Genomic DNA, 27,556 nt, shown 5'->3' with positions numbered 1-27,556 from the left:
ACTGCTTGTGAAGGCATGTCTTAAAATATTTGGAGGGCTGCAATTTAGAGTGAAAATTAAAATTACTCTATAGCTCCAAAATGCTGAGGGAATTAAAAATAAAGGGAATGCATAGGGAAAATCTTTTAATATACAAAATGGCATTTGTAAAATTAGAATGATCCAAAAATTGAAAGAAGTACATCGTGAGATTGTGATATATTTCCCTTTGTGGTATAGGAGCATACTTTGTATATTTTATATTCTTTTAACTCTTTTAAAGCATGTGTTATGGTCCAGAATGTCGTCTATCTTGGTGATGGTTCCATGTGAGTTTGAGAAAAGTTTATATTCTGTTCTTAATGGATGGACTATGGCAATTAGGCCAAGTTGATTGACAGTGACGTTAAGATCAGCTACAGCTTTACTGATTGCCTACTTGCTCTATCAACTACTGACAGAGGGGTGTTGAAGTCTTGAACTATAATAATGAGTTTGTCTATTTCTCATTTTAGTCCTTTAAGTTTTTGTCTCGTGTATTTTGATGCTCACTTGTTAGATGCAAGCAAGTATAGGATTATTATATCTTCTTGATAAATTGACTTCTTTGTCATTGTGTCATCCCTCTCTTTATTCTTGATAATCTTGTGTTAATGTCAGCTTTGTCTGAAATTGAAAATAGTTCCGACTTTTCTTTTGATTATTGTTGTCATGGTTTATCTTTCTCCATCTGTTTACTTTTAACCTGTTTAAAGTCAGTTTCTTGTAGGCAACATATAGTTGGGTCTTGCTTTTTAATCCACTCTGACAATCTCTATCTTTTAATTGGTGTATATAGATCATTCACATTTAGAATGATTATTAATATATTTGGATTAATATCTACAGTGTTTGTAACTGTTTTCTATGTGTTTTCTCAGTACTTTGTTTTTTCCCTTCTCACTCTTTTTCTGCCTTTTTAATTGAGCATTTTTTATAATTCCATTTCATTTTATGATCTCTCATAGCATATAAATTATACTTCTTTTTATAAAATTTTTAGTGGTTGCTCTAGACTTTTCAATATACTTTTAAAGATAATCTAAGTCAACTTTCAAATAATTGTATACTACTGACATGTATTGCAGGTATCTTATGAAAGAGTATTTCCCTTTTTTCCCTCCCATTCCTTGTGACATTGCTGTTATTCACCTTATTTACCCATATGCTATAATCACCCAATACATTGTTACCATTTTTACTTTAAATAAACAGTTACGTTTTGATCAATTAAGAATAAAAAAATGAAAGATTTTATATTACCTTCATTGATTCCTTCTCTAATGCTCTTCATTTCTTTATGTAGATCTAAATTACTGTATCATTTTCATTTTCCCTGAAGAATTTTTTAAAATATTTCTTGCAAGATAATCTGATGGTGATGAAGTCCCTCAATTTTTATTTGTAGAGAAAAGTTTTATTGCTTCTTTAATTTTGAAGGATAATTTTGCTGGATATAGGATTCTAGGTTGATGGTCTATTTTCTTTCAACTCTTTAAATATTTTGTTCTACTCTCTTCCTGCTTCTGTGGTTATGAACATTCCACTCTAAGTCTTATCATTGTTCCTCTATAGGTAAGATTTTTTTTCATCCCTCTGTGTTTTTTCAAGATTTTGTTTTTGTCTTTGTCTTTCTGATGTTGAATGTGGTATGCTCAGGTGTGGCTTTGTTTTGGTATTTATACCAGTAGGCACTCTGTGAGCTTCCTGGATCTGTAATTTGGTATTTTCATTAACTTTGGAAAGTTCTCAGCCATTATTACTTCCTGTGACCAATCCTCAGAGATAGGATGGAGCCAACTCAAAATTTGACATAGATGTTGATTCTGCTGATGACACTCACATATATACACACACAAAAAACAGGGTCTGAAAAGTTTTATTACTCACATAAGGCTTTCTGGGAAGAGCAGGGAAGCTCTCAAGCAAATGCTAAAATGCCTTAAGAGAGCAGAGAAAAGAGATTGCTTTGGAGTTTTATAGTGTTTAGGGGATAGGGCTGGGATGAGGGTTCCTGTGCATGGTTTGAACTTCCTACGAGCCCCAAAAGAAGGAAAACCTAGACTTGTTCAGATGTGGCAAAGAAGGGAAAGAGGAAGAAGTGAGGCTTAAAAGATGTCAGAAATCAAACATCAAGGGCCTGGTTCCATGGCTGAGTGGTTCAAGTTCCATGCACTCTCCTTTGGCAGCCTGGGTTCCTGGGTTCAGATCCTGGGTGCAGACCTACTCCACTCACCAGTCATGCTGTGGCAGTGTCCCACATATAAAGTAGAGGAAGATTGGTACAGGTGTTAGCTCAGGGCTAATCTTCCTCAAGCAAAAAACAAGAGGAAGACTGGCAATGAATGTTAGCTCAGAGCAAAAATTCCTCAGCAAAAAAAAAAAAAAGAAAGAAATTGAAAATCAAAAAATCGAGTCAGACTCTTCATTATATTACTTCCAATATTTTTTCTGCTCCATTCTCTCTCTTTTCTGGTATTCAACTCTGTGTATGTTACAACTTTTGAAATTGTCTATTTTGGATGTTTTGTTTCGTTTGTTTGTTTTTTCATTCTTTTTTCTACTTGTATTTCAGCTGGGAAATTTCTACTGACCTATCTTCAAGCTACTGACTTCTTCTTGAGCTGTATAAAGTCTCCTGATGAGCCTATCAAAACCCTTCTTTATTTCTGTTACAGTATTCTCGACTTCTAGCAATTTAAAAATTCTTTCTTAATGTTTCCATCTCTCTGCTTACATTACCCATCTGTTCTTTCATGTTGTCATTTTTTCCCATCAGAGCCCTTAACATATTAATCATAGTTATTTAAATTCTCTGTCTGACAATTCCAACATCTGTATCATTCTCTGAGTCTATTTTCTGATGCTTGCTTTGACTCTTCAGACTGTATTTTTTCTTGCTTTTCTGGCATTTCTTTCAATTTTTTGTTGAAAGCCATACATGTTTTATTGGATAATAGGAACTGAGATAAATAGACCTTTAGTGTGGGGATTTAAGTTACTCTGGCTAAGAGTTAGACTATGTTTAACATTTGCTGTAGTAATAGTTGTGTAGTTAGATGTGTTGAATGTCTCTAGTGTTCTTGTTTTGGTCTTCCCTCTTAACTTTGGGCTTCCCTAAGCATTCCTCCTTTATCTCTAATCCACTATTTTTATATTGGATCCCCGTTAGTGTGGTGGTAAGGTTTGGGGAACAGGAATATTGTATAATCTTCAGATTATACTTCAGTGTTATAGTGTGCCTGTGTCTCAGGCCTGTGACTTTGGCAAGTGTTTCTCCAGTGGTATAGCTTTTTCCCCCGATTCCCATGCCTTCTCTGACTTCAGCTTTTCCAATCTATTTCTTTGAAGCCTCAACTCATTAACTATGTTTTCTTTTTCTTTTTCCTGTAGGTGAATCAGGAAGGCTAGAGGAGATTAGAGTGGGGATATGCCCTTTCCTCACCCGGAGGAAGTCTCCAGGCAAGTCTTTTTCCTTCGAGAGTAGGGTTTTATTATGAAGAAGGTTCTGGGCATTTCACAATAATTATTCTTCTTTTATCCCTGCCAGAGCCACAAGGGGTCTTTCTCAGATATTCACCTGGTTGGGGTTCCTGGAGGTAAAGCCAATGAAACTGGGGGAGCTTCCCTAGGCTTATTGTCCCTAGGAGATTTTCACTCCCAAACTAGTCTACACTTGGCCTCCAGAAATTCATCAAATTACCAATTAAGTGTTTCTACTAGTTCATGGCTCCAGCAGTTTCCACTCCAGCTAAGTTGAGCTTAGCTCTGTCTTTCCAGATAAGCCTGTCTGTTCAGATTCCAGGGTGGCAGTTTGCCCTACAACCTCATTTCTCTGATGACTGCAAGAAAAGTCATTGAGTTTTAGTTTGTCCAGAATTTTGTTATTGTATGAACAGAAGTAATGACTCTCAAGCTCTATACAAATTGGAGCTAAAACATGTTCCTTTTTTTAATGGTCAGAAAAATTTTAATTCAGCAAAGTTTACAGAGTTCATATAGTTTAGAAATAGAATAGAAGTGTCTTCTCCAGCTCTGGATATTTGTGTCTTGTTTCTCTTCTTTCCCTGACTCTCTTCTCATTCTCAGGTCTCCTCTTAAAAGTTACTTCCTTTGAGGTGCAGAGATGATATGGGATGCTTTGGGCATAGATTCTGCAGTCAACCTGTATGTTGACCATGACTTACTAGAGGCTGGCCTTTAGCAAGTCATTTATCCATTCTCTGCCTTAATTCCCTCACTTGTCAAATGGAGATAAAAGTAGACTCATCACATTGCTAAATTAATTAACATTAAGCACTTAGAATAGTGTGTGGCATATAGTTAAGTGCTCTATAGTTGTTATGTATATGTATAATATTAAATAAATGGTCTACAATGGGGTAACTTACTTGTCTCTGTTACTTTACTTCAAGTCTTCACTTTGAATAATCAGGAAATAATATCTTGATTTTATAAAGTCTCTAACAGTTTATCGGGCCATTATATTGATGTTCACCATTATACTTTTTATTCTGATCTTCAGAATCCTCTGAGATAGATTGGGCAGACATTGCCTTTCTCATTTTACAGAGACTTCATTGTCTTGCCAAAATCCCACCAATAAGTAGTTGAGCTGGAACAAGTCTATGCCTCTGACTTTAAGTGCAGTGATTGTTCTATATCACATACTGCTTCAGTAGATCTTAATGAACTCTTAACCATTTTCATGTTGTAGTCTAATTGGTGTCTCATTTTCTTTGAGAGAAAATAGTGAAAATGAGAATTAAAAATTCTTTTCCTTTTCACCTAATATTACACTCTCTGTGAAAAGCTGTGGTTTAATTATTTTTTTTGTTTTTCCTGCTGAAATACATGTTAAAAATCTCAACATTCATAAAATGATGGTAATTATATGGAAAAAGCAAGTCTAACCAGCATTTCTGTTCACAATACCTAAGAAAATCAGAACGAATATTTTGAAGGAAACTGAGTTACTGTATGACTGCCCCAATTATTACTTCATTTTAAATTTGTACATGCTACATAGAATCACTAAAGATTTCACAAGTATTACATTAGAGTTAATGTATAGCTGTGGTGCCTTGTAATTAAAGCTTGTTTTGCAGGCCTATATTATTGTTAACAGTTTACAATACTCTACATTTTATGTCTGTTTTCGTTACTAAATGCTCATCAATCTGCAAGTTAGCATCCAGCTATTGTGGATTTCCTACTTGATAAAGGAAATAATTATTACATGGAATAAGGAACAGGTCGTTAAATTGCAGAAGGACTCATGATCTATTTATTTTATTTTTCATAAACTTGTTCACAAGTTTCTTTTTATAATTTAAACTGTTTTATATGTTTTAAGAGCAGGACACTGTGCAACTGTTCAAATTATTAACTAACTCTGGATAGGTCATCTAATCTTGTGCTACCAGGAAAGCTTATTCCTGATCCGGGGAACAACAACAATGAACTGAATCTGCAAGCCAAGAAGAAAAGGGCCCATATCTTTGTCTTAATTCTGTCAAATTGGTCACACTTCTATTACACTTGAAAGGAGTTGACAAATTTGTAGTGTATCTCCAAATGTCACACTTAACTAAGAATAATTTATATCTTTTGCGTTTTCCGGTGATTAGGCATTCCTATCCACTTTAATATTTCTGGCTTCTCCATTCTCACCTAAATACAAAGCTAGGAAAAGAGGAATTCACAGCTTTAACAAGGAAAATGCTCAGTTGTGCTGCCAGCTTTTCTGAAGAACACACTCTCTGTTTCCCAGCTGTGTGAAATATATGTATTTTATTGTACAGTATACAAATAGGAATTTCTCATAGCTCTGTAAACAGACAAATTCAACTGCTATTCAGGCTTGCTGGGTGAGGGACCACAGTTCCAGGTTATTGGCCAAGTTATTTTTTTACACTGACCAAACATTTTCTTATATTTCCATTTGCAATGAAAAATTTTAGGAGAGAAAAAAACTCTGTATAAGGTCTGGTGATGTTCTATTACTTTTTCAATTAATTGTTGAGAACAGTTTTTAATTTTCTTAAGGTTTGATGCATTCTTGTACTTCATGAAATAGCAGATTTCAAAATGAGTTCCCGGGGTTCCCAGGGTTGTGGGGAAGGGCCTCAGAGCTGCTGCTGGGTCAGGGAGAGAATTGTGGAGGGTGGATAATGAGTGGCAGAGTTACGGGTTTTCTACTCCCACCTCAACCTGAGTCGGGTGTTTTTATAATATTTTATTTTGTCGTTAGAAAAACAAGGATTCCACTGCTAAAACAGCAACACATGTTTGAAGGCCCCTAGTTCTTTCATGGGTGATAATTTGTACATCCATTTTTTTTTTTAAAGAAACTCGTGTTGGGGTGTACTGTGTCAGGAAACAGCATTAAAAACAAGTGTGATGACTTAACTATAGATCTTCAGAGCTTTTAGTAGGGAATAAAAAATTGAGGAATATGATGAGGCTGAGAATTCACAAAAGGAACAGATTATTTCATGTATTTTAAGTATGTGAGGATGTAAGGACATTGGAATTTCTATTCTGCAAGACAGTCTGTGAATATCCAATTGGTCATTATTTTTAAGAATTGTTGTACAAGAGTTACAGACATCTAGATAGCCAATCACCCATAACTGTTCCCTTGATAGCTGAAAGACTGCAATCATGTGCTCCATAACAATGTTTTTTTGTCAATGATGGACCACATATATGACAATGGTCCCATTAGATTAGTACCATATAGCCTAGGAGTGTAGTAGGCTATACCATCTGGGTTTATACTCTATGATATTTACACAATACAAAATCGCCTAACCACACGTTTCTCAGAATGTATCCCCATCAAGTGACACATGACTGTATTCGCCTCCAAATACCCAGAAGAAAATATCAGATTTTCGTCTTAAATTACTAAAACTTGGAGCAACCAATGAATTACAATTAGGTGGTGTAAATAAATTCCAAAAAGTAATTTAAGTTTAATGTTTGTTAAGTCACACTAGAAATGTTACTTGCTAGCGTACTAATAGTATTGTAGAAGTACGGATAAGAAGTCCATGAAAATCCAAAGTGGACAGTTTTCCTTTGTTTTTCTGTTAGCCCAAAAAATCCTTTTGTCATATTTCAACCTTTAACCTTAAACTTCATTTGACTGTGAGGCTTGCCAAATTCTCATCAGGGCAACAGCATATAGATACAAAGGGAAATATAAATTATTATCATTAATAATCTGTCCTGTGTTTCTCCCACCTCATTTAAACTAATGGACCATATGTTGCCATTTTCTTTCAACTCTATCCAAGAACATTTCAGAACAAAAGAGAAGAAGAGGTTGTAAAATATCATATGACCACAACCTCACATTTATTTTCCAATTAAGACAAGAATAGTAATGATAACTGTGATACATTTCATCTGTCTTAATGGAAATAATTCTTGACTAAAAATAGAGTAATTAAATTTAGTCATTTAAAGTCGCAAAGGAGAAAAGTATTTTTGAAAATGTTTCAAGGATTTCTAAAATTTGAAGGTGCTATAATGGACAAATATCACCAAAACTAGTATAGCCTAATCTTTATAGTGTACTTAAGGCTGATTTTTTTTTCTTTTACTACTCTAATTGGCCAAGTTTTCATTGGTCTGTGAAAATCTTGAAATGTTTATATCCATCGCAAAGGAGTGTATAGTTTTGGATGAGAAGCAAATGCTTTCCAGGCAGTAGGGAAAATGAAAGTAAAGGCATCACAGCAGCTGGATGTAGATCATTTTCAGGATGCAGCAAGTAGGAGAGAGAAACTGAGATGAAGCTTGTGGTCAAGTTGACTGGAGCTTGATACAGGGATTTTGAATGTTTCAAATCGTGTATGTCTGGAGGACTGGGGGAAAACCAAATAGTCACTTGAGGAAGAATTTAGTAAACACGAAGGGAAAGATGGCTGAGGAACCAAAATTAGGTTCAGAAAACTACACAAGAGTAAGCAGAAAGAGGTGGTCCTCAGCACGCTATGGTAGTGACCCAGTCCATCTATGAATTCAAACCTGGTTGGTCCTTGGCTAGGAGCTCAGGGTAACAGCGCTTTCTTACAAGATGTCAAGGGCACTATTGGTGTTACTTTCATTGGAAAAGGGGAATCCCCAGACTTTGGCAATGCTGTAAGATGACGCTGAGACGACTAATAGTCATCAGTTCTCTCAACCTTGGGCTTTGGAGGATTGTTATGTGAGCTGGAGTATCTGCAAGAGTGATTAGGGGTGAAGCTAAAAAAATGCTTTTTTCGATTGTCATTATGAATGAGGGCAAGTCAGGGTATGAAAGCATTTTACATTTTTTCCTCACTGTACTTCTAATAAGTAATATGTGGAGAAAGTATGATAAACTCTAAAATTATAAAAAATTTTATATTTGTCTTAACTCAGACTTTATGACTCATGTTTCAACTTGACTTCATTGTTTATAATTAGGCATTCAACATCAATTACACTATGCTCAGGCTTAGCTATAGAGAAATGAAAAAGTGAGGTCTCTGTCCTCAGAAGCTCCTGTTATTGTTTGATAGGATTTTCTTTTTCAAGAGTTTTCTTTTACCTTTGTCTCTACAAAGATGGAAATAGAGGGGAAGGAGGCTGGAAGGGAAGAAGGAAGAAGCATGGAGTAGAAAGCCTACTATCTGGTCTCCCTATTTCTCTTGCTATCCTTCTATTATCTCCACAGAGAAGAATCTTTGTAAAATTTAGGTCATGTCACTCTGCTGCATAAAAAACTCAGATGAGAGGCCGGCCCCGTGGCTTAGCGGTTAAGTGCATGTGCTCCGCTACTGGCGGCCCGGGTTCGGATCCCGTGCACGCACCGATGCACTGCTTCTCTGGCCATGCTCAGGCCGTGTCCCACATACAGAAACTAGAAGGATGTGCAGCTATGACATACAACTATCTACTGGGGCTTTGGGTAAAAAACAAAGGAGGAGGATTGGCAATAGATGTTAGCTCAGAACCGGTCTTCCTCAGCAAAAAGAGGAGGATTAGCACAGATGTTAGCTCAGGGCTGATCTTCCTCACAAAAGTAAATAAATAAATAAAATAAGAACTGTTTTAAAAACAAAATACTCAGATGACTTCTCATATGGCTTAAAGAATAAAAGCCCAACTCCTAACTTTGAACACCTTATTTGATAAACTTACTGTCTAAGCTTACACATGTTGGTCTCTTTCTTCCCCTTTACACTTCTTGCCGAGCACCTTGGTACCAGCTATTCCTTTGACCTGAGAAACTCCTTGCCTGGATCTCATCATGGCCACTTTTCTGTCACCTCTCCAGGGACTGTTATCATGACCTTCAAATATAAAGTAGCCCCTCAGTCACTTTCCAGAGGATTGCCATATACTATTTTCTTCATGGGAATTCTTACTACCCGAGATTAATTGCTCTATTTATTTATTTATTACCTGTTTTACTCATCAGAATGTAAGTTTCATATGTTTGTTTTATTTACTACCAAATTGTTGTATCCTAGAAATAAGTTCTTATCTAAGATTTCCATCAAAACTCCTCATGAAAATCTTCAAATAAAGGGAACAACCAGATAAGAAATGTCAAAGAAAAAAATACTATCCAGTAAAATTCCTGAAAAAGTTATTCAAATACACATTCCAAATCTCTGGAAAATAAATAATTAAAAAATGAGTATAATGTGACCACAAAGAACCAGCATTAAATACTGAACTCATCAAGACTAAGAAAAAAAAATTTATATAGTAAATTTATTGGTTCATACAAGTGAAAATTCCAGTGGTAAGACAAACTTCAGGCATGGCTGAATCCATGTACTCTGAGAATATTCTAAAAATTCAGTCTCCCTATACTCATATCCCCAGTCTGCTTCTGTTATGTTGGCTTGATTCTCAGACAGGCTTTCCCCACATGTTGGCTATCATTACCTCCAGTCTTCTCATTCTACAAGGTAGTAACTTCAGCAGAAAGAGAACTGTTTTCCCCTAAAAATTCCAGAAAAAAAAATTCTAGGATTAGGTATCATTGAGCTGGCTTTGGACATGTGCTCATTCCTGACTTAAGTCCTGTGGAATTCTCTGACCAAATCCTTAGAGCCATATGGATGTGCAAGATGATCTGGAACAATATGGAATGAGAGTGGGATAGGTTGCTCCTCAAAGAGAGCAGGAGTGTTGTCATTTGAGGAAAAAGATGGATTATAAGTGGGTGAAAATCAAAAAATATTCACAGCAAAAACAAAACATTTTTTAATTTACTCATTACACATAAACAAAAAGGATTATAATGTTTGATTATACAAATATGAAGCAAGAAGTAGAGAAGGAGGGACAAAACCACTACACTTTATTTGGAAGAAAACAAAACTTTTATTGTATCATTAATGTTAATCAGATTGATATGAATTTAGGAACTATTGGAAAAATTTTAAGTCCTTAACAACTAAATTTACAAAATTAATGGATATCTTCCAAACTAGTGATACATGATCTACATGGTGTATTAGATTCTATTAATTCTTAGCTGGCCATGTTGCTTTTGATGATATAGTGCTTTTACTTTATGTTGCTGTAATATTGGCATGAAAATCATATATCACCAAGCAATAGAAGCAAGGAAAAATTTTAATAGTGTAGTAGGGGTATAAAAATTCCATGATTTCTTTTCAGTAATGGAGTCTGATGCAGGTCATATTCAATATGAAAGCTTCAACCTATGAAACATGTCTACTTCCCCAGAGCACAGCTCAGAAAGAAATGCAGAGAGTACCTAGAGATGGGAAGATCTGCCGGAACTTTTCCATTTCTGGAAAGCAGCTGAGGCCAGAGAGAGCTCAAAATAAGAGAGAAGGGAGGTGGAACTCCTTATAAAAAAACGTTGCCAGAAAACTTTGTACTTATAGTAAACTTAAAATAATTACAAGCAGAGAGATTTTAATTTTTCTGCATTAGCATTAAAAACCTTCTCATACAGAATTTTTTTTTAAGTGTTAAATGATCAGCTAGTGTCAATGGTTGAATTGTGTCCCCTCAAAATTCGTATATCAAAGTCGTAACCCCAGTACCTCAGAATGTGCCCTTATTTGGAGAAATGGTCTTTAAAGAGGTCATCAAGCTAAAATGAGGTCAATAGCGTTAAGCCCTAAGTCGATAGGACTGGGGTCCTCATAAAAGGGGGAATTTGGACACAGAGCTGTTCACAAAAGGAGGAGTATGTGAAGAGACATAGAAAGAAGACAGTATCTACAAGCCAAGGAAAGAGGCCTGGAATACATCCTTCTTTCATAGCACTCAGAAGAAACCAACCCTGATAACACCTTGATTTTGGACTTCTAGCTTCCAGAACTGTGAGACCATGAATTTCTGTTGTTTAAGCCACCAAGTTTGCAGCACTTTGTTATGGCAGCCCTAGCAAGCTAATATAGTCTGTGAATTGAGTAGAATATGGAATAGCGTAGACAGACAAGAGAGAACAAGTAAGGACAATGAAAGAAGGAAATCTAGATCAGAGGAGAAACGTTTCCCATGGCTATACCAGTTTTTTTCTTAAATCAATTAGAAGTTGGTATCAGATCTAAATTATGTGCTATTGTATACTATCTACAATTTGTTGTGTTTGGTAGAGGTCTAGTAAATCATACATAATTCACATCATGGATCTTGATTAGTTATTCAAAACAACCCGTTTTATGATCTTTATAAATGTTGAATTAAATGAGCATCTTTAAATGGGTGAGTTGAAAATACATGTTCCTTGCGAAATATGTCCCTGGCACTCTGTTCCATTTGGGGGTTACAAAGACAAATGCAGCCTATGATAGCATGATTTTAGTGTTGCTACCAACATGAACCTAATGAGTTGACTAGGTCGGCACCACTCTTCAAGGGACAATGTGTTGAAAGAGTTTAGGACTTATCAAGTGTGCCCCACTTATATAGTCCTACTTTATTTCTTTGAATACTTAACCATTTGCACAAAAGGCAGTTTAAATGAATATTTTTTCTTTTAGTCACAGCCTCTGAAATTTACAATATTTAGTGTAAAAAATATTTAATAAAATAGAGATACTAATTTTTCAGTTTGAGTTTACTAGATAATTACCAATTCTTAATCACAGGCTAATAGCATCATCTAGTCTACAATGTTTAATGTGAGTTTAACAAAGGAAGAACTAACATTTGAGTGTTAGTTTCATTCTCTTTCATGTATATGCTTTTTTTTAGTGGAAGAAGATAAGCAAACTTTTCCTAAATGAGAAAGGACTGATTTTCTGAGACACATCCTAACAATTTCTGTGATTGTCCTTAATTACACAATGTTTTGGTTCCGGTTTAAACCTGGCATGAAAATTTGGATAAATACAAAAATCTTTACATCATTTATCTTACTTTGCTGATGTTGCATTCTTCTTCCAAAAATTAACATTTTTTCAGCCTTTAATTCTCAGGAGCTCATTATTTTGTTAAAAAATTAGTTGTACCAAATTAATTTCCATATAATTTATTAAAGTAAGAAACTAATCAACCTGAAAAGCCATCGGTATATATGGTTATTATTTTTTTACTGAGAAATGATGTTAAACCCTCATATATTTAGAAACTCTGAAAGAGGCAACAAGCCACATTTTATTTTGCTTTTATCAGTTTATGAATTTGAAAATAGATAAGAAACACGCTAATTATTTTAAAAAGTTCTTCACTGTTCCATATATATTATGAAAAGCCAGGATAAAATGTGTAACACATTAACCAAGTTTTTAGGATTATCTCTTATTGAAGACTGCTTAAGGAGCATTTTTTTCTAAGATGTTTACATTTGTAAGTCATTATTTTTTAATTAAACTAAATCAGGCACATCTGTGTCCAGTATGTGATGAAAAGTCCCAATTTCATACCTCAGCCTTTATCCTGCTAATACTAAGTGAAAAAAGTGCACAGCACAATTTTCCCCCAAAACTAAATACCAATTAATCTGGAAAGTGTTAGTGATGAGCTAGAGGCTGGCTCCTATACTTAGTTTTGAAATCAAGCATGCTTTAGCCTTTCACAATGTTTTATTGTTGAAAACTGCCACGGAGAGTTTAACAAAAACAAAAATCATTGTGTGAAAGCTTAATTCTTTACCAAATTCAAGTTACCTGCATTATTAGCATTGTTATACCACCATCTAGTCAGTTCATTACAGTTTGAAGGAAACTAAGTATTCAGCTTATGGGATAGGACTGTGACATGCATCAGGTTTATTGAAGAAAAATTTTCCAGAGCAGAAAAATAAGTACAGAAAAATCTATAGCTTGTAAGTAAAAATACATGAACTTGACCAAATAAGGCAAAGCATGAAGGTGATGCTGCTTAACAGGTTAAAATCTCAAGTGTTTTTATTTGTCCTTGGTACTTTCTACTTTTCTTTTTCTTGTTCAGAGTCCCTCAGGGCTGCACATATAAGACATCAGAAGAAATAGTTGAAAGATGAAAATTTAGCAATTGGAAAATCAACACTATGCAAAGAGTTTTGTTGACTTTTTTCCTCCTCAATTCATTGATTTTCACTGACTGAAATATTAGGTGATATTTGGCACCCCTTATAAATAGTTCTTTTCAATTAGCTTCTTTTTTTTAAGAAGGAATTTCTTCCATGTGTTGTTATTGTTGTTATTCTCCTTAATTTAGCTCTCACGGAATTGTAGGATAACTTGGGTTTTAAAATATCTTCATTCTTTACTTTCTTTCTACAGAATTAAAAGCTAGAAACTACATACTTTCAATTGTTCAGTTTTTTTTCTTTTTCAATACATTATTTTAAAAAATAAAACTGACATATACATAAAATATTTTGTTGTGTTATTTTATACAGTTTATACAAGACAGCTGCTGAATTCTATATCTCCAGATTCCTTCATGATTAAATATTTATTTGACTAAGAACACAAAATCAGACAAAATTGTTCTAGAGCATTTCTATTTCTGAGTGTGTAAATACAATCAGATGGTTTGAAGAATACCTGATCTTGTCATAGCAAAGTCTGCATACATCTTGGAATAAGAGTTGAAAGCAAAAGTTGTAAAGTCAGTTGCCTGGGTTCAAATCCAGACACTAAAAATTACTGGCATTGCAAACATGGGTAAAATATCTAATCTTTCTAACCCTCAGTTTATTATGTAAAATATGGGGGAAATAATAGCGCCAAACTCATAGCTCCTTGTGAGGACAAATTGTGATCCATGCAAAATGACCAGCCAGGTTCCTGACAATTCGTGAGCACTCCATAAATGTTTTTACATTAAGTTCCTTCAATGTTTTATTTAAATTATGATTCGATTTATACCATCTTTCAAATTGATTTAAAATACATCATTTATTGAGTTTTACTCATTCAATGGTAGTAAATATTTGTTACCTCCTACCCCATTGCTGTATGCATTATTTTAGCTAACATAGACATGCTTTTCCATCCCGGGACTTCTATACTTTTGGGTAGACTAGGATTTTTCTCAGTACATATTGGAGACTTGAACAGATGCATAGGCTTACTGTCATGAAAACACCAAATTAACCTTCACTATGAAAGAGAATTTTAGAAGAAAATTTCTATTGTACAATATTTGTTTAGTACAACAGCTGTCTTTGTTAAAGGTTCTGTTTATATGGATTGCCTTTTTTCTCCAAGTTAAACATATAAAATTTTAGAGCTATAATTTCACTTTTCATTCACACTTCCTTCCATGATGGTTTCATTATATTTCATTCTAATGTTAAGTGAATAAATGATTCAATTACCAAGTATATTTTCAGCATTTTTCTTGTCACAATGATTCTGGATGTTCCACATTCAGTGATATAAATTAAGTAATAAAGCATTTTTCATTTTAAATTCAAATGCTTGCTTCATTTTGCAAGGCATGTTTTACAAATTTTCTTTTATTATATTTCAGAAAAGAATCAATTGTAAGATCTGAACAATTTTATACCATCTTTAAAAAAAATTTAAATGTTATAGAAATTAAGTAGAATACAAGGATACACAGTATTCACGATTAACAATATGACTACTTTTTGTTATCTAGGAATTAAACATTCTTTGCAAATAATTATATTTCTATAACTATCATTTTTCTGGGAGAAAAGTTGTATATTTTGGCACACAGTCATGTGTTGCTTAATGACCACGATACGTTCTGAGAAATGCATCATTAGACGATTTTGTCCTACGAACATCATAGAGTGTACTTACACAAACCTAGATGGTCTAGCCTACTACATACCTAGGCTATATGGTACTAGACATATGGGACCATTGTCGTACATGTGGTCCATTGTTGACCGAAACGTTATTATGCGACACATGACTGTATACCAGTGGAATGATTCTTTTTAAATTTCTGGTTTTGTTCCTTTTCATTTATAACCCTTTGCACAGTAATTCAAAGTAAAAGGGCCATTGCTTTCTGTCCTACATCTTCTTTTCCCTCCTGGGGCAATCCCACCTAGAGCTGCACGTGCTCTTTCCCATCTCTTTTAGTCTGTGGGCGGGCCAGAGGATGGACTGCAGGACCTATCTAAAGACATGAAATTACCTTGAAATTTATAGGGAAGTCCCTTTCAAGGGCCTTCTGTATATCAACTATCTCCCTTCACTGTCCCAGTTCAGTAATAACTTCAGTTTTAATGTCTACTTCTGCTCTATTTAATACCTCAATTTCTAACTAAGCCCAAATGACTGAGAGAGAGTTAAGCAAAATCAAAGGCTGTTAGCTTTAATTGAGACAGATTTTATTTTGAGAGAAGTTATAATCCCTAATGTAGATGTGATCATTATATGCATTTATAAGATGTGCTATGCTCATCAAAAATATATATGTAAAACTGTTAGAAATCAAAAGGAGATAAACATGAGACAATTGTTGAAATTTTTACATACCTTGATCATTTGACAGTGTTTAACTGATCAAATACATAAAAACATGGAAAAAGTTTGAATGTTATATTTAACAAGAATTAATTCATGTATTAATAATGCTGATTTTCTTAACCTCCTCTGGGTAAGACCAAACTTTCCGGTGCTAGTAAGAATTCTAGCATATTTTCTCTGGTTTGTTCAACCCCAGGCCAACCTATACGGAACCATCAGAACAGTGAATTTTTGTTTTTTTTTTCAGTTCATAGTTTCTTCTCAGCAGTGATGTCAATAAATAGAGCAGATAAGAATATGTAACTATATTTCTACCTGTAATGATTTGACTAGAGTTACAGGGACTTGTCTATGCTTTGAGAAATACATATTTTATATATATATGTGTGTGTGTGAAACACTATATATATAACATTCTGTACACATGCTTATGTATGTTATTTATATTATATATAACATACATAAACATGTTACATATAATATAAAATAAAGATATAATATATTTATATACAAACATATGTTACATGTAAAACGTCTTGATTTATTTGTAACCTCACGTAACTATACATCATTTTTAAAAACAAGAATAAAAGAGTAGTTCTTCAGGGCCGGCACCGTGGCTTAGTGGTTAAGTGCGCACTCCGCTACTGGCGGCCCGGGTTCGGATCCCGGGCGCCCACCGACGCATTGCTTCTCCAACCATGCTGAGGCCGTGTCTCACATACAGGAACTAGGAGGATGTGCAACTATGACATACAACTATCTACTGGGGCTTTGGGGAGAAAATAAATAAATAAATCTTTAAAAAAAATAAAAAAGAGTAGTTCTTCAATTGAAAAATCTGTCTTAATCCAAAAGCGTACATCCTACTTAAAGGCAACACAATGGAAAGACTTTCATGAAGAGACAGGATACTGGCTGTCACCATTACAACCGAGCAGGTTATATAACTTAACCATTATTTTTTTTATTCTCCAGCACATCGTATAACTGGTTCTGACATAAGTCAAAAAGAGCTATTAATTTTTAAGTAAACTTTTTATTAAGGTAAAACATAAATGCAGAAAATGCACAAATTCTAGCATCCGGAATGATAAATTTTCTTAGAGTACACCTGTGATGTCAGCATTCTGCTCAAGAAACAGAATACTACCAACTCCTCGGAAGTCTCCCTGGTGTTCCCTTCTAGGCACTACTCACCCCAAAGTTTACACGCTACTCTGATTTTTAACACTATATATGAGTTTTGCCAAAAGTAGCTATTGATTCAACTATGTTTACTTATTATGATAAGGAGCATTATGCTTGAGTAATAAAGCAAATACTTCATCAATTAAAGCCAATACGATTCTGCAAACAGCAAATGACTAAGCAAGCATTAAGTTATAAAAGTTGGAAGCAAAAGTCAATGTGGTGAATATTCTTCTCATCTCTTACTGAAAGTACTGATGCTGTTCTTCATAGGCCTCCGTTCTGATAATAGAACCTCAGACCTGGGAATCTAGCCTCTTTGCGCCGTTGGAAGGTTTGTCCTCGACCTACTTTGACATTGGTCATTGGGAATTTGAAATAAGGACTCAACTGCTTAGCCCCAGATGGAGAAGATAGTCTGAAGGGGAATTGAGGCATCTGAATTGTAGCAGCAATTGTGGAAATCCTTTTTGTCTGGCTTTGGCCTTTGTAAATACAATATTCACCTTCACTTTCTCCCAAGGAACATGAATAGCCCTGTATAGGAATTGGTAAATGAGCCGTGGAGAATGAGGATGGAATCAAATTGAGTGAAATAATTTCAGCTGCTGGGAACTCTTAATAGGCATGTAAACAAGAAGGGGTTTGTTGTGTGTGAACGCTCTCACCGAGGTGCATGAACTCTTATCTCTTCATGCTGGCTGCATTTGGAGCTGTTCATGTTTAATTTGAAACAGTCTCCCGATGGTTCAGTTCGATCTGAAACTGTGCTCAGCCCATTATTTTATTATTTTTAACTTAGAACAAAAGAAAACATTCTGAAGTAACAGTCCTTCCAAGTTGGTGGGTTGCATAGGACACTTCATATCATTTTTCAAAGTATCTCTACAGTGTTTGGATATGTGGCTAAAGGGCTAGAGGAACTGTATGTTATGCATTTTATTTGTGTCAGGGGTGAAAAAAAAAAAAAAGACGAGTAGAGGAATCAGCCTAAAAATTTCTGTAACACATGTGGCTTTTTTGTTTAACAGGTTTAGGTCTTCCCTTTGTTTGCCTCATCTCTGATCCTTTATAATGTCATTGTCAATGTATCCTTATTTTTGTTTGCTTGTTAGAAAAATAAATGAAAATAGACCTTTGATCTTTGCCTACCCAAGTCTCACTTCCTAGGATTATTTTTCATTTCTCACTATCATTTTTCTAGACTTTTCAGTGCTCATGCCAAAGGACTGTTCCCCATTTTGAGACCTATGATGCTTAGGGCACTACTGGTTTATATACGGTTAACAGGAAAACATTTTAATTACACAAACTTTTGTAAGAGTAACAGTTTTAGAATTAATAAAGTGCATAAGTAAAAATCTGCTATGTCTATGATTAAGATGTTTACAATTACATTTTAAGAATTCATCTATCAATCAACACATGTATTGGAAAAAACCCACAATTTTCAAAAAAAATTCCTTTCTTCTTCAAATAACTGAAAAGAGATTGTAAGGAATCCACATAAGGAATCCTAAGAGAGAGTACTACTTTTAATGCCCTGTCAATTAAAAGTTATATATTCCTTCAGAACAAACTAACATACTGTTTTTAGTGACTTTAAACATGATGGAATTTACTCTGATTTTCCTATGCTCCAAACACAGGCTTAACTATTGCAAACATCTGACAAAATTAAGTTTAACGCTCACTTTATTTTTTATTATCTCCTTCTGCCTTGAACTTTGCTAAATGCTAAGAAAGAAGCAGGAAAAAAAACTCTAATGAAATCATTTCAATTAGTCAAATCAAATTTATAAAACCAATAAATACTGTATATCAAAAAGTCAATATAAATCAAATAATACAAAATGAAATGATTCTTTTTATGGATTACTAGTTTTGATTTTGAACAACATCATCCTACCAGAGTTCATAACCAACAAAAGTATTCAAGGAAAACTGGCCTGGAAACCACAAAACCTTTTTTTTTTCACACAGAATTCTAACATAGAAGGATAGCATGGCTTTTGGTCTGTTTTTGGTGTAATTTTGTTCTTAAGAGGTTAAACAGTCCCAAGAATCATTGTCACAACACCTCAGGAAGAAATATAAAAGGCAACTTTTTGTCTACAGCTTCTAGGTGGGGGAAAAAAAAAAAGCCTCAGTGGAACTTAGTAATTTATTTCTGGCCAGAAAAAGGAGCAAAACTAAGATCTCTAAGCTTCTCATGTTCTTTTTTTTTCCTCATCAAAAACCATTTCCCCCAAACCAATTATGACAGAAACGTGAATTACAAAGCCCATACTGCTTTAGCTAAACAGTCATGTGGTAAAGACGTTATCAGTAGGATAGTCTTGCCAAAAAAGATCAATTAGTAAAGATAAAATCAGGAGCTAGTGAAAACATTCGCCTATTTTCTCTTCTTTTAGAGGAGGGATGCTCAAACTACAGTCCTGGGGCCAAATCTGGTCTGCTGCCTGTTTTTGTAAATAAAGTTTTCTTGGAACACAGCTGCCCCTATTCGTGTCTGTATTTGCTAAGGCTGCTTCATGCTTCAACTGCAGCAGAGTTAAGGAGCGGTGATAAAGACCACACGGTCTACAAAGCCTAAACTATTTACTCCACTATCCGGCCTTTACGAGGAAAAGTTTCCAAACTCCTGTTTTAGACAATAAATCTCACACTTCATCTTCGATCACATGAATCGTGCTTAAGCATTGTGACTGATGAATTCTATTTTTACTTTTTCATTCCCTAAATCCAAATAAACCTTTAATAATAATAGAAATAATAACTATCTCTATTTGTTTATCGCCTAACATGTTCCAGATAATATACTAAAATGGGTATTGTTTTAAGCTGCTGTCTGTGGTAATTTGTTACGCAGCAATATAAAACTGATAGAGCAGTTATTCCTGTTTCGTTGATAAAGAACCTGAGGCACCAAGAGATTGAGTCATTTTCCCGATGGGTCGCAAGCTAGGAAGTGAGAGAGTCTGTGCTATAAACACCTCCTACCAGGTTTGCCTTACTTTAAACTTGTGAAGATTTTTTTGGTATTTCTTGGGAAAATCTCTTCCAAGATGATTTCCTGCCCCATAATGTGAATCTGTATTTCTAAGATGCTATTATTATTTTCACCCATTAGGCAGGATTACTGAAACAAGTTATAGTGTAAAATATAAAATATCATTTTACATTTAACTTGGAGAAGGAAATGTTGGAATGTATTTCAGCTTCTTTTCAGCTAAAAGATGGATCAAAGTATCATCATGTTTTATGTTAAAAGAAACAAACATCATTTTGAAAATACTTCATGAGGTCTGCCTTATGATAAGATCCTTTCCTTGGAACAGGTGGTTGGCTGCATCGTCATTTTAAAGTGAGACATGCTATGTACAAAGCAAGTCAATCTGCTTATCATTAGGACATGACAAAGCAGAGAAATGTAAACCTGTGTTATTGTAAATTTTCAAAGTAGAGGAGCAAAATAGGAGAGTCAAAAATCTAGAATATTACCATATAATAATCAGGAATAGTTTATAATGATGCTAGTTGTTTTTTTCTTTATAGAATTTATTAATATTAACAATAAAGTGAAGGTAAGGTGCATCATAAAGTTGGAATCAATTCTTGAGGTTGTAAGATTTTTATTGCATTATGAACAACGTAAATGTTTATATTTACTCTAGAGGTAATGGACGTACTCACGAGCTAATGGAGCTTGAAAAAATTATATATTTAAGATGTGACATCACATGGCTGTCTAGTTAGAACTGCTTTGTTATTAACCAGAAGAGTGTGCAAAGGAAGTTGGAGAATCTATCCTGGCAACATCTGGTTACTTGCAGGCTAATCAAAAGTTGGATAGAACTTTCTGGAGAGTCCTCTTCCTCAATGCACTACACCTGTGTTTACAGAGAACCTCAAGACAACTTTTCTTTTTGTGATGTATCAGAAACATCACTTGGATGCTGTTCATCTATTTTGTAAAAGGGGTTTTATTCAAAATTTCCTAAGCCTGGGAAATTGTAAACCAACTAATCACAGTGTGTGTTCAATATTTAATGTTATTTCAAAAATCTAAAGTAAATTACAAGAGTTTGTAATTAGAGCCAAATGTTGACAATACATCAAAAACCTAAAAAGAACTTTCTACCAACAGTTAGTTCTCTAAAGAATTATTCTGCTTCCTCTGTTTATATTTTTTGGGGGAGAAATGACAGTGTAAATGACTTTAGAGTTTTTATTCAGCAACAATTTACTGAAATGGACACAAGAGTTCAGATTACACAGAAAAGCTCAAACCAGATGACTTGGTTTATTTTTCTGACTTAATTAATAATAAATTCTATTTTTATGATAATAAACTTAGGCCCAGATTGTAGGAAAGTATAAGATAATAGAAGCTTAATAAATTTTGCAATAACAATATTATGAAATATTTCATAAATTTTAACTTTTTTTCAAGACATGACAGTGTTTAAAAACTGATATTCAATATTTAGAGAAAATAATCCATGAATGACATGAAATAATATTATTTTAATTTATTGTGGAAGAAGTTCTTTATATAAAATAACTTAGTATAGAGATGTTCTAAAGATAATTTTATTTCTTATTGTAATTATTGATCACTAGCTGCATAAACTTATTGTGGAGTCAAGATTAGAGATTATGAGGCTAAAGGAGAAACTTTAGGAGTTATTTAGACAAAGACTTTTTTTTAAAGGAATTTTCATTTAATTACTGAAAGTAAATGTAGATTATACGAATAAAATAAGAAGGATTAATCATTGTTTCTGAAGCCAGGAAGTTCCTAAATCAAAATATATGTGATTTCTCCATAAGACACTGGATATCTAGTTTATCTTACCAGAATATTACTGAACATTATCCCAAACGGAATCGAAATGCATGCAGCAAAATTTACTCTAACTGAAAATGTAAGCTTTCCTTAATTTATTTTTACTTACTGTTTTTATTGTTGTAGATTTTGCAAAACCTTGGAAGTACCACTACTGCTCATTTAAGTCTCTTAATTCCACTAGAGGGATAAAGAGTGAAAAGGATATGGGTTTTGGAATTAAAATGTCCAAATTTGATTCCTGTCTTCCCTTCGTACTTGAGTGAAGTCCGTAATCTCTACTTGGGTTACTCATATTCAATATAGGATTAACCGCACCCAATCTTCAGCAATGCTGGGAGGATCAGGGATAGTACCAGGACTGAGTCGAGTGCCTGAACATAAGAGCGCCTCCGTATGTGGATGCTGTGATTTACATTCTTGTTGGCATCATCACTCTTGATGATGAAGTTTGTCATTTTCTCATAGACCAAGAGATACTAGTTTTCTAGGCTGTAGCCTTTTTATTTCTTCGAGATAACGTAAAAGTCCATCTTAGCTTTAATTCTTTTGGTCAAAAAATGTCACTAGTTGGATATAGTTTGAAACATTATCAGTAGTCACGTGCTGAACTTGCCCAAAATGCTGCTACTCATTATTTTGATCATTTAGGTATTTTGAAACCTGTAGGCATTATTAAAATTATTAAATCCTTCATTAAAATATTAGGTGGCCTTGTAACTATACATAAGTTTAGAAGTGTTTCAAGACTAAAGGATACTAAAACATTAAAATTTAAATTGCTTCTTTTATATTTCACTCTGTTTTCCTTTATAACGAAGACTATAAAGAAATGTTAAGCTGTAGAATAAAAGGAGTAGAGATTAACACAACAATCTGGAAGATAAGTAATATGATAAAATAATGTAAAAACAGAATATCAGATTCTACTAGGCATACAGCAGTGAGCAAAGCCAAACGCTCTGTCCTCATGAAGCGAATATTCTGGTACGTATAATAAATCCTGCTTAGAATTCCTAAATATTTTTTTCAACGGAAGAATCATATCAGGGATTTAGAATTAATGACATGGGCATTTTCTGAGTGGAACAATCTCATTACCCAAGACACCTGATATGATGGTTGTAAATGTATGAGAAAATTTCTCAAATAAAACAGTCACCTCTTTAAATAACAAAGAAAAGACGTGTAAAAACAAAGAACAGATCACAATAAGATATTAATTAGGATGATTAAATTTTCAAGCTTCCCCACCTGCTAAGTGGCATTTTTATTGAAGCTTTTGTCTTCTACTTTAAAGCTACTTTGTTTCCTTTAAACTTCAAGTCTATCCTTCTATCTCAGCATACACATACTCCCCTTACACATGCATGCACTTAATATACATAAATATATATATTTATATATTATAAATATATTTTAAGATACTTGTATGTTCTGCATATTCTCAGAAACTTTCAGTTATCCCTATTTATCATCAGTTTCATATAATTACTGACCATGCTAAGTAAGACCAGATCTGCATCTAAGCCTTTTGGCTCTCTCTCGTGTCTCCACTTCCCCAGCTTGTTACACTGCTGTTTCTCATACCTTTTGTTTATATTTGTTTTTCCAATTCTTCGATCCTTTTGAAAGCTTCCATAACCAGGCATTGCAAATTCATTTAGCTAAAAAATAAACAAATCCTTATTTTGGGTTATAAACTTTGATTATACTAAGCTAAATTCATCCAATCACCAGATTAGTTTTTCAGAAAACCAGTAATGCGGTCTGACTTTCTATGCTCATTTGTCTCTTTTTTTTTTTATTTGTCTCTTATTTTAAAACTCATCATTTGCTTATTCATAAAATTTTCATATTAGATAAAAGTGATTTCTAATGATGTAAGTTTAGTGACATGTTACGATCTTAGGATTTAGAAAATAGCAACTTCAATTCTAATCTTCAGGAATGGTTGTGTTTGGCTCAAAACACTCTCAAATAGAGGAAGTTCTCTTTAGAATGCCTAAAAATTGGTTTCAAGTTACTCAGTTACTTTTCCTCAATTAATGCAGCTCTCTGAAAGGATGCTCTAATACAATTTAAAGTTGATTGAGCATTAATTATACTATGATTAAGAAGAGGTAATGTTAGAATCTCATGTGTTTTTCTGAAGATTTGATCTTGCTTTCAAAAGAGTATGTAATAATTTGAATCTACTTTTGTATCTTCTTTTCTTCTTCATGTCAAAAGTTTTACATTGATTATGTTAAAAAAGAAATACCATAAAAATTTTAAAAATGCACATGCCTCAAAAGAAAATGAAAGTCATCCTAAAACTACCATTTAGAGATAACTACTTTTGGCTTTGTGATGTATAGATTTCTAGTGTTTTTCTATTATTATAAAGTACATATTTTAAAAATGAGATTATATATCTAAAATTTAATGTAATATTTTAAAATGTAAAAATTCTCAATGAATGTAATTTACTTTGATGTAATTGGTAATGGCTGCATAGTGTTCCACTGTGTGGATATTTAATAATTAATTTGCCTTCATTGTGGAACATTTAGATTGTTTATAATTTTTTGATAATATAAATAATGCTGAGGAAAGCATCATTGTAAGTATGTCTTTGTACAAACCATAATTATTCGAATAAATTCTAAGAAATGGAATTACTTGTCAAAGTTGTACACATTTCTGGGGTCTCCATATGAATTGCTTGAAATTTGTACCAATTTAGAGTCCTGCCTAATATTTAATATGCAGTTAACATGAACTATCATTAACACTGGCTAACTTTTAATTTTAATTATTTTGTTTTAATATTTGTAAGTTGAAAATGAAACATTATAACTCATTTTTAATTGTATTCCTTTGATTTTTAGTCAGTTTAAACTTTCCTGCTACTTATTTTAGTCACTTTTATTTATTTTATGTAAAGTTCCTTTCATCTCTTTTGCTGTTTCCCTTCTCTGGCATTAATAGTATATTTCTGATTCGCAACATCTTTTTGAGGGGTAAGGAAATAAATATACTATCTGTCATTATTCTTATATATTTTTATTTAAATTATGTTTATAATATATTTAAATATGTAAGTAAAATATATAACTCTTTAATTTATGATTTCTGCATTTCATGTTTCCAGCTGTCAAGAAGCCAATATGACAGAAATGATCTTAAAACAGTGCCTAGCAGATAGTACAGGCTATTTAAGCATTAGCTATTACAATGATTCTCATTTCTCTAACGGTGGAAATTGCGGCAGAGATATATTGTGTAACTTGCCCAAGGCCACATAGCTTAAAATGTGTACTTAAGACACAAACTCAATCAGATAGGCTTTACTTAATTACTAGGCTGAAATCAGCCATTTCTTCAAGGAGTCTTAGTTCCCTTTAATGGGAAATGGTACTTAAATAAACCAAGATCTGAGCCCAAGTTTTATATATCGCCAATGGTGTGTCATTGCTTCTAGGCGCTTGGGTTGAAAGAGCTGGAACACACACACTCTCTTCCACAGAGTTCTTTCTCATCTTTCACATTACATATTTGTATCTTCTTTCTTATACACTGAATCCCCTGGTTCCTGTAGGTAAATCAATATATTTATCTATGTGCTCTCTCCTACATCACACACAAAGTAGTTTTAGATTTAACTACATTTATACCACAACTGTAAAAAAATCAACTAAGTAATTCTTTTGTGGTTATGTTTGTCCTTAGAATATCTACCATTAAATGTGTTCTCTCAGAGGACTTTTTCCAGATTACTTGAATTCATTCTATTTCTTGCATTTGTTATTAATTTGAACTAAAGTTTGGTTCATTTATTTTTGCTCAGATGCCATTTGGAGTAGACTATTTTACCCTTTACGATTTTATTTTTGAACGTGTGAAATATTAATATGGGTCAATAGTCAAAACCACGTAAGAAGTTAAACACAGCGAATTCTCACTTCCAGCACTAGCCCCTTAATACCATTTCCTCCCACACTTTCTGGTGAGCTCTCCAATGATTTTTATTATCCTGATTTATTCCTCCTAGGTTTCTTTCCACAAAAATAGCAAGTGCATACATTGCCTTCTGATTTCTTTTTTCCTTACAAAATAGTGGAGTATGAAACATAAATTTGCACCTTATGTTTTTCCCTTGATGTATCTTGCAAATCATTCCACAGCGGTTTATGGAGATGGCACATGCTTGTTTGTTTATGCTTCCATAGAAATGCATTGTGTTAGGTTGTTGCCAATATTTTGTTATAATAAATAATACCTCAGTTAATAAGAGTGTTCATATGGTATTTTATATTTGTGGAGTTGAATTTTCAGTTAAACCCTAGAGTGGGATTGTGCCATTTGACACTCTCATTAGCAGTGTATGAGAGGGTCTGTTTGCTCACAGCTTTGACAACAGAGTGTGCTCTCAGGCTTTTGAAGTTTTATGCATTTAATAGGTGAACAGTAGTATTTTGTGGTAGTTTAATTTGCATTTCTCTTAATAAGAGTGAAAATGAGCACCTTTTAATGCATTTAAGGATGTTTTGTATATCCTTTTTTCTACAAACTGGTCATTACTTTGCCTTTTAATCAATTGAGGATTTAGTTTTTTTTCTTCAGTTTTTAGTAGTCTTTTATACATTAACCCTTTATCTGTAATATATGTCGCAAATATTTTTTCCAGTTTTTTATTTTTCTTTTGACTTTATGGTATTTTTTCATATGATAGTTTTTTTTTAATGTAGTTGAATCATCAGTATTTTCTTTTATTGCATCTGAATGTTGAGTCATAGTTAGACACATTATCCCAAAATTAGCTTATGAAAGAAGAAAATATGTTTTCTTCTAATAATTGTATTAGCAATGTTCTTTTAGAAGTGAAGCAGGCCCTATTAATAATATCATTGGTATTTCAAATGTAACCCAAGATTGTCCCAGGAAAACAAAGACATATGGTTACTTGTTTATAGGCATTATTCCATTCAAACTATGGAGCTAATATCTACATCATTTACTTTATTTTGTACTTAACTTTAGATTAAAGCTATAACTGTTCTGTTTCCTCAATCTAAAATATTTTATATATCTACTACCAATGGCAGTGCTACACTATTAGGCAAAAGAATGCTGTATTTTCAGGTATTATCATATTGTAGGATAAATGTATATTAAGCATACTCTGCCCCTTAAAGAAAGGATGAGGGACAGCATGCATTTATTTATTCTGCCTGAGAGTTGAGCTCCAAATCTTTATTTTCACTTAATCACTAGCAATTAATACTCTGTAAAAAGAAATGATTAATCACTTTTAATTATTCTAAATAGCAGAAATAGATTAACCTTCTAAAATTGTTGCCATCAATTAAAAGAAAAAACTCAAAGTAAATGCAACCATCCACATTAGAGCCAGATTAATTTCAATGGGGAGAAGGAAATTAATCCCTACTGTGAGTTTAATTTGTACTGATGTTTTACCTATGTTATTTTAATTAATCTTCCAGAGGGCTCAGTATATTCCGTATTACTATCCTCATTTAACAAGGGCAGAAACTGAGGCCCAAAATTAACTAATCTGCCTAAGGTAGAAAGT

This window comes from Diceros bicornis, chromosome 11 (genome assembly GCF_020826845.1).
Source record: "Diceros bicornis minor isolate mBicDic1 chromosome 11, mDicBic1.mat.cur, whole genome shotgun sequence".
Classification (NCBI taxonomy): domain Eukaryota; kingdom Metazoa; phylum Chordata; class Mammalia; order Perissodactyla; family Rhinocerotidae; genus Diceros; species Diceros bicornis.
Note: the sequence above shows the minus strand (reverse complement) of the source record.